This window comes from Elephas maximus, chromosome 1, assembly GCF_024166365.1.
Source record: "Elephas maximus indicus isolate mEleMax1 chromosome 1, mEleMax1 primary haplotype, whole genome shotgun sequence".
NCBI lineage: Eukaryota > Metazoa > Chordata > Mammalia > Proboscidea > Elephantidae > Elephas > Elephas maximus.
The window spans coordinates 133249742-133264410 of record NC_064819.1 but is presented as its reverse complement, the minus strand read 5'-3'; the positions used below and the strand labels follow the sequence as shown (position 1 = coordinate 133264410).

The 14669-nt window shown below is 36.4% G+C and overlaps 1 protein-coding gene across 1 annotated transcript in view; it reads right to left on the bottom strand.

The window, feature by feature from the left end:
* The window catches only part of COL19A1 (collagen type XIX alpha 1 chain), a 376494-nt gene that overhangs the window by 208304 nt on the left and 153521 nt on the right, over window positions 1-14669 (bottom strand). The gene's annotated exons all lie outside the window — the stretch shown is intronic.

Below are 14669 nucleotides of genomic sequence, written 5' to 3'. Positions count from 1 at the left end.
TTAGCAATATATATCAAGAGTCTTAAATCTGTTCATTTCATTTGGCCTAGTGATTTCCCTTCTAAGAAATTATCCTAAAGAAATACTCAGAGATGAAAAGTTTTAGGCTCTAAACTTAGAACGCAATGCTACCATGGTCGTGAAAAAAGAAACATCCTAAATGTTCAACAACAGGGGAGTAGTTAAATAAATTTGGATGTACATATAAATACAGTGAAATATGATGCAGCCATTAAAATAATGTTTATGAATTTTATACTACAGGAAAATTTTTATGATATAAAAAGTGACATAAAATTAATGAATTAACAAATACAGTGGATAAATCTTAATACCTTTCATTATTATTGAAAGCTACAAATGTTTAGAATGGCCACTACTACCATTGTTGATGACATACACCTACAGTGGCATATGTTTTTGTTTGATTACCATCTGAAAGGCATATGCTTTTATTGGCATGTCCTGCATATCTATACCATAATTCAAATTTATTTTAAAATACCTGTGTCCCTGTCCATTCACCTACCTATCTACCTGCATATCTGTCTCCCTATGAGATTCAGAAATAATACTGAAAGGAACAAACAGAATATATCTGTTCTGTGATTATGGATGATTTTTATATTCTTTTACTCCTTAGTGTTTTTAAATATTTTAGCAATGAACATGTATTATGTATGTGATCTGTAAAGTATTTAAAAATAAAAGGATATTTTACGTATAGAAAGAACTGACCCATCTATTATAATGTGTGTGTGTGTTTGTGTGTGTGGTTATCTCTATTTTGTACACTAGGGTGATTTTTATTGTCTGTATATAGTCTAGTCTTTCTTCAGTATTTTTATACAATGAATATTACTATTTTAATTTGTAAAAAAATTAAAGAACTAGCACCTGATTTTAAGAGATAATGTATTAAATACTCTATAAACAGAAATATATAGTCTTGATCATCTAAGAGTATACATTTATTTGTATAATGAGAACTACATTGAAAATAAAATAAAGCAAAAATAAACTGATCACTGGAATTTAAGGAATATGTATACAATATATAGGACATAAAAACATTTTTGGTGAAATAGGCTCAAGTTAGAATGAGGCTGAGGATTTTAAACTGAAAATGGAAGAGTGAGGAGATACTCTAGAGCTATGCTGTACAATTTGGTAGCCATTAGCCAGTCAAGCACTTGCTCAACTAGTAACTGAAAAGTTGGTGGTTCAAGCCCACACAAGAACTCCTCAGAAGAAAGGCCTGATGACATGCTTCCAAAAGGCCACACCCTGGAAAACCCTATGGAGTAGAGTTCTTCTCTGAAACACATGAGGTCGCCATAAGTTGGACTTGACTTGGTGGCAACTATTTTTTTGTTTTTAGCCATAGGTACCTATTTAAATTTAATGAAATTTAAAATTCAGTCCCTCAGTTGCCCTAGCTACATTTCAAGCACTCAATAGCCACACGCAGCTAGTGCCTACAGGATTGAACAGTGCAGATTAGAACATTTCCATCATCTCAGGAAGTTCTATTAGGTGTTGCTGCTATAAAAGATGCCATATACATGACAGAAAGTGAAACAAGAATTAAGCTCACAATAGCACAGGAGAATCTAGTCAAGGGATCAGAAAGAACACAGTGTTTAGGCACTGACGTAAAATGTGTTCCGCAGAATAGAAAGTGTTGAAATTTTTGACACAAGAAGACAAATACAATTCCATTGATGTAACCGTTAACTTTTAGAATGTAACTCATTGAATACCGTCCTTATTCAAAAACAATGGTTCTTCATAGATGGAAAAAATAAGCAAATCTGTATATTAAAGAAATGTGCCTATGAGGAAATCTGCAAACTTGACAGTGATAATAAAAGTTAAGTAATAATATAGATGACAGAGTTGATATTCTGATGGGGCTTATGTTAGAAGCCAAGAGGATAAGAGGTGTGGCAGAGGCTAAAGAACAAACATACTGCTTAAAAATTGAAAAATGTGATTTTTAACATAAAAAGGAAGTAGAGGTCACTATGATCAAATAAGCGTCAGAAAGAACAAGTAATTTGCCTTACTATTATCCTAAACAAACACTTCTATAGTGTTTACTATGTGCCAGGCACTGCTTTAAACACCTGGCAATTATGAGTCAGAATCAACTTGACAGCAGAAAACACCAACAACAAGGATGAAGATATGATTATTACCCTCATTTTACAGATGAGGGAGAAGAAGAAGAGGGTAAATATCTTGCCCAAGGTCACACTGTTTATAAGTGGCAGACCTGTGATTCACCTCAGGCAGTCAGCACCAGAATCTGTGTTCCAAAACTATTAACCTCATTTGTTTTTAAAACACAGATGAGGGATAAGTGAAAATACAGTGTACTGGGTTTCTTCAAGGCAGGAGGCAAAGTCTCTCAAAATGCCCCTCAGGGTAGGAAATAGAACAAACCCTGGGTGCTGGTAAAAGGATCATACCCAATGAATGTTTCTTCCTATTTCCCTCCTTTCCTCCCTTCTTCCCTTTCTTCCTAGCTAGCTATCTAGCTTTCAAGGTTTCTTAATCTTGGCCTTATTGATAATACTTTGTTGTAGGGAGCATTCGATACACTGTTGGATGCTTAGCTAGCAGCATCCCTGATTCTAACTGCTAAAGGTAAGCTAGCTCTCTTTCTCTCTCTCTCTAAACACACACACACTTATTACATACAGACATACATATGTAATAGATTCACGACATAAAATATTACAACAGAGTGAGTCATTATGCTATAATAAACAACATGGCATTTATTAAGAATAAATGTGCCCATTGTAGTCAATTGCCTCTCACACCTCCAACTTCAGACAACCACTAATAGGCTTTTCGTCTTTGAACATTTAAACTTCTCTTTAGTTTTAAAACTCTTTTGAATTAATTTCAATTAGTTCTAGATGGATTAAAGAACCCACTTAAAACTGAAAGTATAAAAAAAACCAGAAGAAAACAGAAGTGAATATAACTCAGAGCTCAGGGTGGGTAAGGCCTCTCTAAGTATGGAATCAAGACAAGAAATTCATAAGAGAAAAAAATAACATATTTGTCAAAATATTAATTATAAACTTTTAATTGAAAAATATTATAAACTAAAAAGCAAATGAGAAAGTCAGAAAACTCATATGGTGACTAAATAACATCATTAATATAAAAAAGTTCTTATTATTCATTAGAATGAGTTTTTCATTTGTTAGAAAAAGAATAATATCCTAATCAATAAATGAGCTAAGGGCACATCAAAAGAAATTATGTGACGATAGTATTTTAATAGGTATGAATTCATCAAGTTATATTTTGGGACTATGTGAGCTCTAAATCTTCTCCATTTTGAACTCTGTAAGTCTTTGAAAAAAAGCAATGGAAGTTCTATTCCCAAATAGTGGGAAAAATATTCAAGCATTGCATACTTAATAAAGCCCAAACAAAAGAAAATTGACAATTGTAACCAGCTGCTCCTTTTTTCTCCACTGAGAAGAAAATGAGTAAAAACCAACGACAGTGTTAAAGATTTAAGTCAGAATTAAAGAAAATGTACTTGACACTAGAAGTTGTTAGAGAGTAGAATTAATTTGGATTGTTCCTCAGTGTTTGGCTAAGTTCAAATGCAGAAAAGATTAAAAACAAAACCAATAGAAAATCTCTGGAAAAAATACAATAAATCATTGCAGTCTGATGGAAATGTAAATGCATTTCAAACCAGAGGATAAATGGGAATTAGATTACATTTAAAATTTCTCTAATACCTATTCTTTGATGGAGCCCTGGTAGCTGCTAACCAAAAGGTTAGCAGTTTGAATCCGCCCCTGCTCCTTGGAAACCCTATGGGGCAGTTCTACTCTGTCCTATAGGGTTGCTATTAGTTGGGATCGACTCGAGGGCAACAGGTTGGTTTATTCTTTGATGAAACTAATTGCAAAATAATATCAAAATTTAATCTGCTTCCAAATAAAAATGCAATGCCTTACCATTCAAAATATTCCACTCAGGTAATTCATGAAACTCTTTACAGAGTTCGATTTACATTCAGGTAATCTGTGAAACTCTTTATGGAGTTTGAATTAATCCATTATTACCCATGATGCAGTTAGTTATTAATATTATTAATATTTTAGTAGATACTAGCAATAATGTAATAGCTTCTATTCTATATGCCTTACTATATGCCAGGCTCTGTGGTAAAGCCCGCGCTTTAAATAGTAAGACCTCATTTTAACTCCAGCAGTAACCCAATGAGGTGGGTATTCTCATCCCAGTATACTGATGATGAATCCCAAGTATCTGCTCAATTACTTTGATCTCCTAGGTACCTGCATTCAGCTGGTCTGTCTAATTTCACATCGTGCCAATGCCCCAGGCCCACTTCAGTTTTCAGCTGAAACTGGCAGACAGTTCCTGTGGACTCTCAGGGTGCTGTCAACCCCCTTACCTCAAGCTAAACCCTCCTCCCTCGCCTTGGCTTTCTGCCCCCGGATTTTTATGAAGGCTGCTGGATGCTTGTTCAACTCTGACAAAGTAGCCTGGAAGGGTAGAGAACTTAATGCCCCTGGGAGCAATCCTTCCCCCAAAGTTGACAGCCGTTAGTGGATTAAAGTGTCAGCTTCCTGTCCTGCAGAGGGACAATGCCAAAGCCATTTTAAGGGTTACTCAGATGGTTCCCAGCAGGATTCGGTTAGAGGTGCCTGTAATGATAAGCAGCTCAAAAATGTACCTTTCATTAGCTTTTCCTCATTTCCTGAATTATTCTTCCCATTTCTTCATTTCTGTTTCTTGAGATCCCTCCCGAATCCACCATGCTCCCAAGTCATTGTCTCAAAACCTGATTTCAGGGAAACCCAAATGAAGACAATCCTCATCAGCCTCCTGGTGTCTTCATTTCTGTCCCTATCCATGATCTATCACTTCAACCACTCCCTTACCACTAATCCAAACATCCTTGCTCCACTGTCCTTCTGATGGAGCTAACCCCAATTAATTTTAGTTTGAGAAAATTATACAATGGGGCAGACAGGTACCATTATAAATTCATGACCACTATCCTCATTCTAGGCCCTTAAACCACACCATTCCCCTCAAATCCCTGGTATTATGACTTCCCTCCTACAGAGAAAATAGAAGTTGTCATACAAGCCTTCCCTTGTCGTTGTTGTTAGGTGCTGCCGAGTCGGTTCCAACTCATAGCGACCCTATGTACAACAGAATGAAACACTACCTGGTCCTGAGCCATCCTTACAATCATTGTTATGCTTGAGCTCATTGTTGCAATCCACCTTGTTGAGGGTCTTCCTCTTTTCTGCTGACTCTGTACTCTGCCAAGCATGATGTCCTTCTCCAGGGACTCATCCCTCCTGAAAACATATCCAAAGTATGCAAGACGCAGTCTCGCCATCCTTGCCTCTAAGGAGCATTCTGGCCGCACTTCTTCCAAGACAGATTTGTTCGTTCTTTTGGCAGTCCATGGTATATTCAATATTCTTTGCCAACACCACAATTCAAAGGCATCGACTCTTCTTTGGTCTTCTTTATTCTTTGTCCAGCTTTCACATGCATATGATGTGATTGAAAATACCATGGCTTGGGTCAGGTGCACCTTAGTCTTCAGGGTGACATCTTTGCTCTTCAACACTTTGAAGAGGTCCTTTGCAGCAGATTTACCCAATGCAAGGTGTATTTTGATTTCTTGACTGCTGCTTCCATGGCTATTGATTGTGGATCCAAGTAAAACAAAATCCTTGACAACTTCAATCTTTTCTCCATTTATCATGATGTTGCTCATTGGTCCAGTTGTGAGGATTTTTGTTTTCTTTATGTTGAGGTGCAATCCATACTGAAGGCTGTGGTCTTTGATCTTCATTAGTAAGTGCTTCAAGTCCTCTTCACTTTCAGCAAGCAAGGTTGTGTCATCTGAATAATGCAGGTTGTTAATGAGTCTTCCTCCAGTCCTGATGCCCCGTTCTCCTTCTCAGATTATTTGCTCAGCATACAGATTAAATAGGTATGGTGAAAGAATACAACCCTGACGCACACCTTTCCTGACTTTAAACCAATCAGTATCCCCTTGTTCTGTACAAACAACTGCCTCTTGATCTATGTAAAGGTTCCTCATGGGCACAATTAAGTGTTCTGGAATTGCCGTTCTTCTCAATGTTATCCATAGTTTGTTATGATCCATACAGTCGAATGCCTTTGCATAGTCAATAAAACACAGGTAAACATCCTTCTGGTATTCTCTGCTTTCAGCCAAGATCCATCTGACATCAGCAGTGATATCCCTGGTTCCATGTCCTCTTCTGAAACCAGCCTGAATTTCTGGCAGTTCCCTGTCAATATACTGCTGCAGCCGTTTTTGAATGATCTTCAGCAAAATTTTGCTTGCGTGTGATATTAATGATATTGTTCTATAATTTCCACATTTGGTTGGATCACCTTTCTTGGGAATAGGCAGAAATATGGATCTCTTCCAATTAGTTGGCCAGGAAGCTGTCTTCCATATTTCTTGGCATAGACGAGTGAGCACCTCCAGCACTGCATCTATTTGTTGAAACATCTCAATTGATATTCCATCAATTCCTGGAGCCTTGTTTTTCACCAATGCCTTCAGAACAGCTTGGACTTCTTCCTTCAGTACCATCCATTCCTCATCATATGCCACCTCTTGAAATGACTGAACATCGACTAATTCTTTTTGGTACAATGACTCTGTGTATTCCCTTCCATCTTCTTTTGATGCTTCCTGAGTCATTTAATATTTTCCCCATGGAATCCTTCGCTATTGCAACTTGAGGCTTGAATTTTTTCTTCAGTTCTTTCAGCTTGAGAAACGCCGAGTATGTTCTTCCCTTATGGTTTTCCATCTCCAGCTCTTTGCACATGTCATTATAATACTTTGCTTTGTCTTCTTGAGAGTTCCTTTGAAATCTTCTGTTCAGTTCTTTTAGTTCCTCAATTCTTCCTTTTGCTTTCAACACTCAAGAGCAAGTTTCCGAGTCTCCTCTGACATCCATCTTGCTCTTTTCTTTCTTTCCTGTCTTTTCATTGACCTCTTGCTTTCTTCATGTGTGATGTCCTTGATGTCATTCCACAACTCGTCTGGTCTTCGGTCACTAGTGTTCAATGCATCAAATCTATTCTTGAAATCTGCAAATTCACTAACATCCATTCCATCTTTCCTCTATTCTTAACCATGGAAGAATTGTCCCAACCTCTGTTTAATGTTAATCTCTCAGCCTGTACTTTCAATTCCATCCTCTCTGGCTTCTCATAAAATTTATGTTTAAAATTAGGCCCTCTCTTCTGAATCTTCAACCTCCTCCATCTACTCATCCTTTTCAAACCACACTGAAACATGCTGTCGTATTTTCCTTTGAAATAAAAATCTTTCCCCATTTTCATTTCCTGTTCTTGCTTTTATCTGTCTCCTTTCATTTCCAGATAAACTTCTTGAAAAAGGCTCTCCATATTTCCTGTCTGAATTCCATTGCAGTCCACTCTAGCCCTTCAAAAAAAAAAAACCCAAACGCATTGCTGTCTATTCTGACTCATAGTGTCCCTATAGGACAGAGTAGAACTGCCCCATAGGAGTTGAACTGCTGACATTTTGGTTAGCAGCTGAGCTCTTAGCCACTGTGCCACCAGGGCTCCAGCCCTTGCTGCTCCTCAAAAACTGCTCATGCCAAAATCTTGACTGACCACCATAAGACACTATTCAGTCTTTGTCTATCAAGTAACACTTTATTACCACCTCCTGGAAAAAAGTCTCAGTCACATGGAAGATAGTAGCTCACTGCACAGTTTGCAGATATCAGTTTGTCAGGAAAGATGGACTCACACATAGGCACTGACTGGAACAATGCTTCACTCACATTTATTTATATTATCCATTTTGTATTCAGTGGATTCTGTTGTGGTGGTGGTTTTGGTTTTGCTCTATATACATGAGAGATATTGCCGTGTATATTTATTTCCTTATGATATTTTTATCTGGCTTTGGTATCATAAAGCAAGTTGGGAAGAGTTCCTTCTTTCCAAATTTTTGAAAGAGTATATGTAGAATTGGTCTTTTTTCTTCCTTAAAAGTTTGATAGAATTGAGCCATCTGAGCCTAGGCTTTTCTTTTAACTACTAATACAATGTATATAATTAAAATAGGTCAATGCAGTTTTCTATTTCTTTAGGTCAGTTTTGGTAATTTTTTACTTTTTAGGAATTTGCCTATTTCACCTAAATTGCAGAATTTATTAGTACAAACTTATTCATCATATTTCCTTATGAGCCTTTTAGTTTCTATAGAATCTGTAACTATGTACCCTCCCTCATTACAGACATTGGTAAACTGTGTCTTCCTTCATTTTTCTTTTTTTTCCTGATCACTTTGGCTAAAAGTTTATCAATTTTGTTCAGCTTTTCAATGAACCAACTTCTGGTATCATTGATTTTCTGTAGTCTTCTGTTTTCCATTTTAATTTAATTGATTTCCACTCTGACCGTTAGTATTTGTTCTTTCTGCTTACTTTGGGATTAATATGTTCTTTTCCTCCTATCTTCTTGATGTGGAAGCTTAGATTATTGATTTTAGACTTTTACTCATTTTTAATACAAATACATTTACACCAGTTAATTTAAGCTGTTTTTGTTTTCATTTATTTCAAGATATTTTCAAATTTCTCTTTTTTATTCTTTCTTTTACTTGTGAGTTATTGAGAGGCATACTGCTTATTTTCTAAAAATTTGAGGATTTCCAAAAGATATTCCTGATACTGATTTCTAATTTAGTTCCAGTATGATCAGAGATTATACTTTATGTGATCTGAATTTTCAAAATTCATTGTGGCTCATTTAGTGACAAAGAATGTAGTCTATTTCCGTAAATGATTCATATGTACTTGAACAAATGTATATTCTGTTGTTGTAGAGTGGTTCATTTCATAATTTCAAATAAGACAAGTAGATTGACAGAGCTGTTGAAGTATATGGTATCCTTAACAAGAGAAAAGTATTGAAATTCTCAATCATAATTACTGAATTGCCTATTTCTCCTTTCATTTCTGTCAGTTTTTGCTTCATGCATTTTGATGCCCTGTTGTTAGGTGCCTAAATATTTAAATGAGATATATTGTCTCTTTTATCATGATAAAATACCCCTTTCTGTCTTTAATAATATTCCTTGCCACAGAGTCTATTTTGCCTGATAGTATTATTTACACTCCACCTCTCTTATGGTTATTACTTGCATGGTGTATTTTCTCACAATCTTTAACTTTCGACATCTTTGTACCTTGAATCTAACATGGGTCTCCTGTAGATAGCATGTAGCCCTCATTTGTGCTCAGTGAACAGTTTTAGTGTATTATTTTAGTTTCTCAAATTAACACATATAAATATTTTAGGGGTTTTTTTTTTTTTTTTAGTGGTTGGTTTAGCAACTACAATATGCATCTTTAACGTCTCACGATCTACTCCAGTTAATACCAACCCAATTTCAGTAACTATGCCAACTTTGGTCCGATTTAGTTCCATCTCCTCCCCCTTTTTAATGCTATTATTGTCATATTACTTTCATCTTCTAAACCTACCATATAAAGCTATTATTACTACTTTAAATTCTTTTAAAGAAATTAATAGGAAAAAGAGAATATAAATGTATATATTCACATATCCATATACGACTATGTATCTGCAGAATCTTTTACACTGACATATATTTACCATTTCCAGTGCTCTTCACTCCTTCCTGTTGATTCAGATTACTGTGTGGTGTCATTTATTTTCACCCAGAGGATTTCTTCTAGTAATTCTATGACAAGTCTGCTAGCAAAGAATTCACTTACTTTTGGTTTATTTGGTAATATCTTTAGTTTTGCCTTCATTTTTGAAAGTTTGTTTCGCTGGATATAGAATTCTTGGTTGATAATTTTTTTTTTCTTGCACTTGGATATATCATTCCATTCCTTTTGGTCTCCTCTGATACTGAAGAAACATTAGCTGTTAATCTTATTCTGACTCTCTGCACGTAATAGATTTTTTTCTTGCTGCTTTCAAGATTTTCTGTTTGTTTTAAGCAGCTCGACTATAATGTATCCAGATGTCATTCTCTTTATTTATCCTACTTGAGATTTGTTGAAATTTGTGGATCTATAGATTAATGGTCTTCATAAAATTTGGAAAGTTTTTGGCTATTGTTCTTTAGATATATTTCTACTCCTTTGTTGCTCTCTGTTCCTTCTGAACTCACATACATATATGTTGGTATACTTGACACTGCCTCACAGATCGTTGAAATTCTGTTAATTTTTCTTTTCTTTAGATTGAACAATTTTTTTTTTGTCTGAAGAGTGGGCTTCAGGAAGATTGAATAATTCCTATTGATTTCTATTCAAGTTAACTGATTTTGCCTTTCCATTCCCAATCTGCTCTTGAGTCCACCTTGTGAATTTTTCATTTGCAATACTGTATCTTCAACTCTGGAATTTTCATGTAGTTCTTTTTATGGTGTCTAGTTCTCTACTCAAATGATTTATTTGTTGAGCAATTGTCACCATATTTTCATTTAACTATAGGAAAAGAGTTTTCTTTAATTCTTTGAACATATTTGTGATAGTTTCATAAAGTTTTTGTCTGTTTAATTTAATATCTGAGCCCATCCAGAATCAGTTTCTATTTTTTTTTTTTCTACAGTAAGGGTCATACTTTCCTATTTCCCTGCATCTCTGGTAATTTTTTGATTCACTTGTCTGCACTTGAATTGAAGAATTTGTCCCACATATGGTGAGCACCCACTAATGTCTCTGTTCATTTTTCCAACTTACTTTTATTTTTAAATGGGCTTCATTGGGGTCAGGCCTGTGTCTGCATAGCTTAGTCATCTGCCAATGGTTTGGACAGAAGTTGTGCTCCAACAACCTCAAGCTCATTAGGCTTCACCCTCCTCTGATCAACCTGTGTGTGCATTGAATAATGCATTCAATGTTGCAGTCAGTTCTCAAGTGCCTTTGGCTTTTTCTTTTTCTGGGCTTACTGGAATCTCTCCTGTGTACGCACATAGTTTTCCAGTCAGTCAGTTATGTGTAGAAGAACTTATTTTAGCTCTTCTGGGCTCTCTCATTTCTAGGATCTTCCCACTAAATTTTTGGCTAATCTATCTGGGACTGTAGCCTCAGGAAACAAAGCTATGAATTGTCCTTATTTAGTCCTAACTAAGTTTGTCACTTTTAGCTGGCAGAGCTTCTGGTTTTCATCCCCTGCTCCAAGTCTGCCCTTTCTAACTGTGAAGTTTTTTCCTAGTGTTTGCACCCGACTCCATGCTGTTGAAACTGCAGTGTTCACTGATTAAGCTGGGGAGAGAGACAGAAATGAGTGCAGTCCCAGGCAAGACATCCACAGATACCTACTATTCTTATCTGAAGCTCTAGCTTTTCTTTTTTTTTTTTTAAATAAATGCTTCTCAATTTCCTGTTTATCTTTGGTCAACTTTCAGTGGCTGGTACAGCTGTTTTTAACAGTTTGGTCCAGTTTTATTCTTCAATTGTGTGAAGAAAAATTGCTGGCCTCTTTATTACCATAACCAAATGTCTACCTCCTGATCTTGAGCTACATAACCAGTGCTCTTCTGGATATCTCCATGTGTGTATCCCCAAAGCACCTTAAAGTCAACACATTAAAAGCTGTCTTATGAGATGATTTAAGAGCTCAGATGTGGTAGGGATCTAGAATTCAAATCATATCTGGTTGGTTTCAAGGGTTTCTAAAATACCACAAAATACAGTGTCATTTCTGTGCAAAGAATGTTATTGGAAATTCCCTAGTGAAATCTTTGTGACATTGTCTATGGTAGTTTCTTGATAAAATGCAATTCAATACTACGAAGAATGAGCATACTATGAATTTAGTGAACTCCCCTCAAGGATAGCTTTACATCGATCTGTGTGCTCTTTCGCAGCTACCTATTTAAATCCTTTGTATCTTTTATCCTTCATGGATTGGCTTATATCTAAGTCCTTTAGGAACCCTTCCCCAAAAGCCTAAACAGCTTTATTTAAAACTTTTGTAAGGTAAGTTGCTGTGCCTTCCCCTTCTTCCATTAGTGTTCATTCTCTTTGAGAACAGGAACCGCCTCTATTTACCTCTCTAGATCCGGAGAACTATAGCTTAGCCCCAAGTACAACATATCAAATAATTAATATTTAATTGGACAAATTTACCAACATGTTAAAAAAAAACCAGGGATATCATATATTGAAAACAAGTATCTTGTGAAATGTAAAACTAATTACTTTGGTTTCAGCGGAAAGAATAGACTGTTATTCTTCATCAAGGCCTATAATCAGGGAAGAAAATTCAGCAAAATTTTAGATACAATAGGAATAGAAAAAGGAACAATTGTCCTGAATGAAGAAAAAAAAGTCACTTGTCTTTATTGCTGTAGAGCTTGAAGGTACAAGAGACTGATAATGATAGCCAAGGAATATGGATATACAGATGAAAGGAAACAGAATTACCATGGACTACTTGACATTTCTTTTACTCTGTTCTTCTCCCTGAAGATTGTTAGGTAACCAGAAACCAGTCTGTACAATGTTTTACACTGGATAACATTTTTCAAAGAAAATAAGTAAGTAAGAAAGAATAGAGAAGCCTCAGAATACAACATGCCCTTACTACCACCTTGACTTAAAGTCTAAATTACAACTGTGTAGTTTTGGCTACAGTGTGAATTTTTGAGACATTGGGATAATCAATTATTACTCACATCCAAAGCAACACTTATTCTTATTATCAAATAAGATTTTGAAAGTTACCTGTTAAGTAATAACCTAATCAACAGAACGATTAATGCATTTATTACAGTGAAACTTTTACTTTTTTAAGTTCATGCATAATTATTTATGGACTTACCTCTAGAAGTTCTTTCGTGCATTGCTTGCTTGCTCACTCTTTTTGTTAAAGATTCTTTTAGCATCTCCCCAAAACCATTATCACATCTAAAGAACAATGATCCCTTGTTGTTGTTGTTAGGTGCCATCGAGTTGGCTCCGACTCATAGCGACCCTACACACAACAGAACGAAACGCTGCCCAGTCCCGAGCCATCTTACAATCGTTGTTATGCTTGAGCTCATTGTTGCAGCGACTGTGTCAATCCACCTCGTTGAGGGTCTTCCTCTTTTCCACTGACCCTGTACTCTGTCAAGCATGATGTCCTTCTCCAGGGACTGATCCCTCCTGACAACATGTCCAAAGTATGTAAGACGCAGTCTTGCCTTCCTTGCCACTAAGGAGCATTCTGGCTGCACTTCTTCCAAGACAGATTTGTTTGTTCTTTTGGCAGTCCATGGCATACTCAATATTCTTTTCCAACACCACAATTCAAAGGCGTCAATTCTTAGGTCTTCCTTATTCATTGTCCAGCTTTCACATGCATATGATGCGATTGGAAATACCATGGCTTGGGTCAGGCACACCTTAGTCTTCCAGGTGACATCTTTGCTCTTCAACACTTTAAAGAGGTCCTTTGCAGCAGATTTACCCAATGCAATGTGTCTTTTGATTTCTTGACTGTTGCTTCCATTGCTGTTGATTGTGGATCCAAGTAAAATGAAATCCTTGACAACTTCAATCTTTTCTCTGTTTATCATGATGTTGCTAATTGGTCCAGTTGTGAGGATTTTTGTTTTCTTTATGTTGAGGTGCAATCCATAGTGAAGGCTGTGGTCTTTGATCTTCATTAGTAAGTGCTTCAAGTCCTCTTCACTTTCAGCACGCAAGGTTGTGTCATCTGCATAATGCAGGTTGTTAATGAGTCTTCCTCCAACCCTTATGCCCCATTCTTCTTCATATAGTCCAGCTTCTCAGATTATTTGCTCGGTATACAGATTGAATAGGTATGGTGATAGAATACAACCCTGACGCATACCTTTCCTGACTTTAAACCATGCAGTATCCCCTTGTTCTGTCCGAACAACTGCCAGTTGATCTATGTACAGGTTCCTCATGAGCACAATTAAGTTCTGTAATTCCCATTCTTGGCAATGTTATCCATAATTTGTTATGATACACACAGTGGAATGTCTTTGCATAGTCAATAAAATACAGGTAAACAACTTTCTGGTATTCTTTGTTTTCAGCCAGGATCTATCTGACATCAGCGATGATATCCCTGGTTCCATGCTCTCTTCTGAACTGAGCCTGAATTTCTGGCAGTTCCCTGTTGATATACTGCTGCAGCCACTTTGGAATGATCTTCAGCAAAATTTTACTTGGCATGTGATATTAATGATATTGCTCGATAATTTCTGCATTTGGTTGGATTACGCTCTTCCAGTCAGTTGGCCTGGTAGCTGTCTTCCAAATTTCTTGGCATAAATGAGTGAGCACTGCCAGTGCTGCATCAGTTTGTAGAAACATCGCAATTGGTATTCAGTCAATTCCTGGAGCCTTGTTTTTTTGCCAATGCCTTCAGTGCGGCCTGGACTTTTTCCTTTAGTACCATCTGTTCCTGAAATGGTTGAATGTCGACCAATTCTTTTTAGTATAGTGACTCTGCGTATTCCTTCCATCTTCTTTTGATGATTTCTGCTTGTTTAATGTTTTCCCCATAGAATCCTTCAATATTACCACTCAAGGGTTGAATTTTTTCTTCAGTTC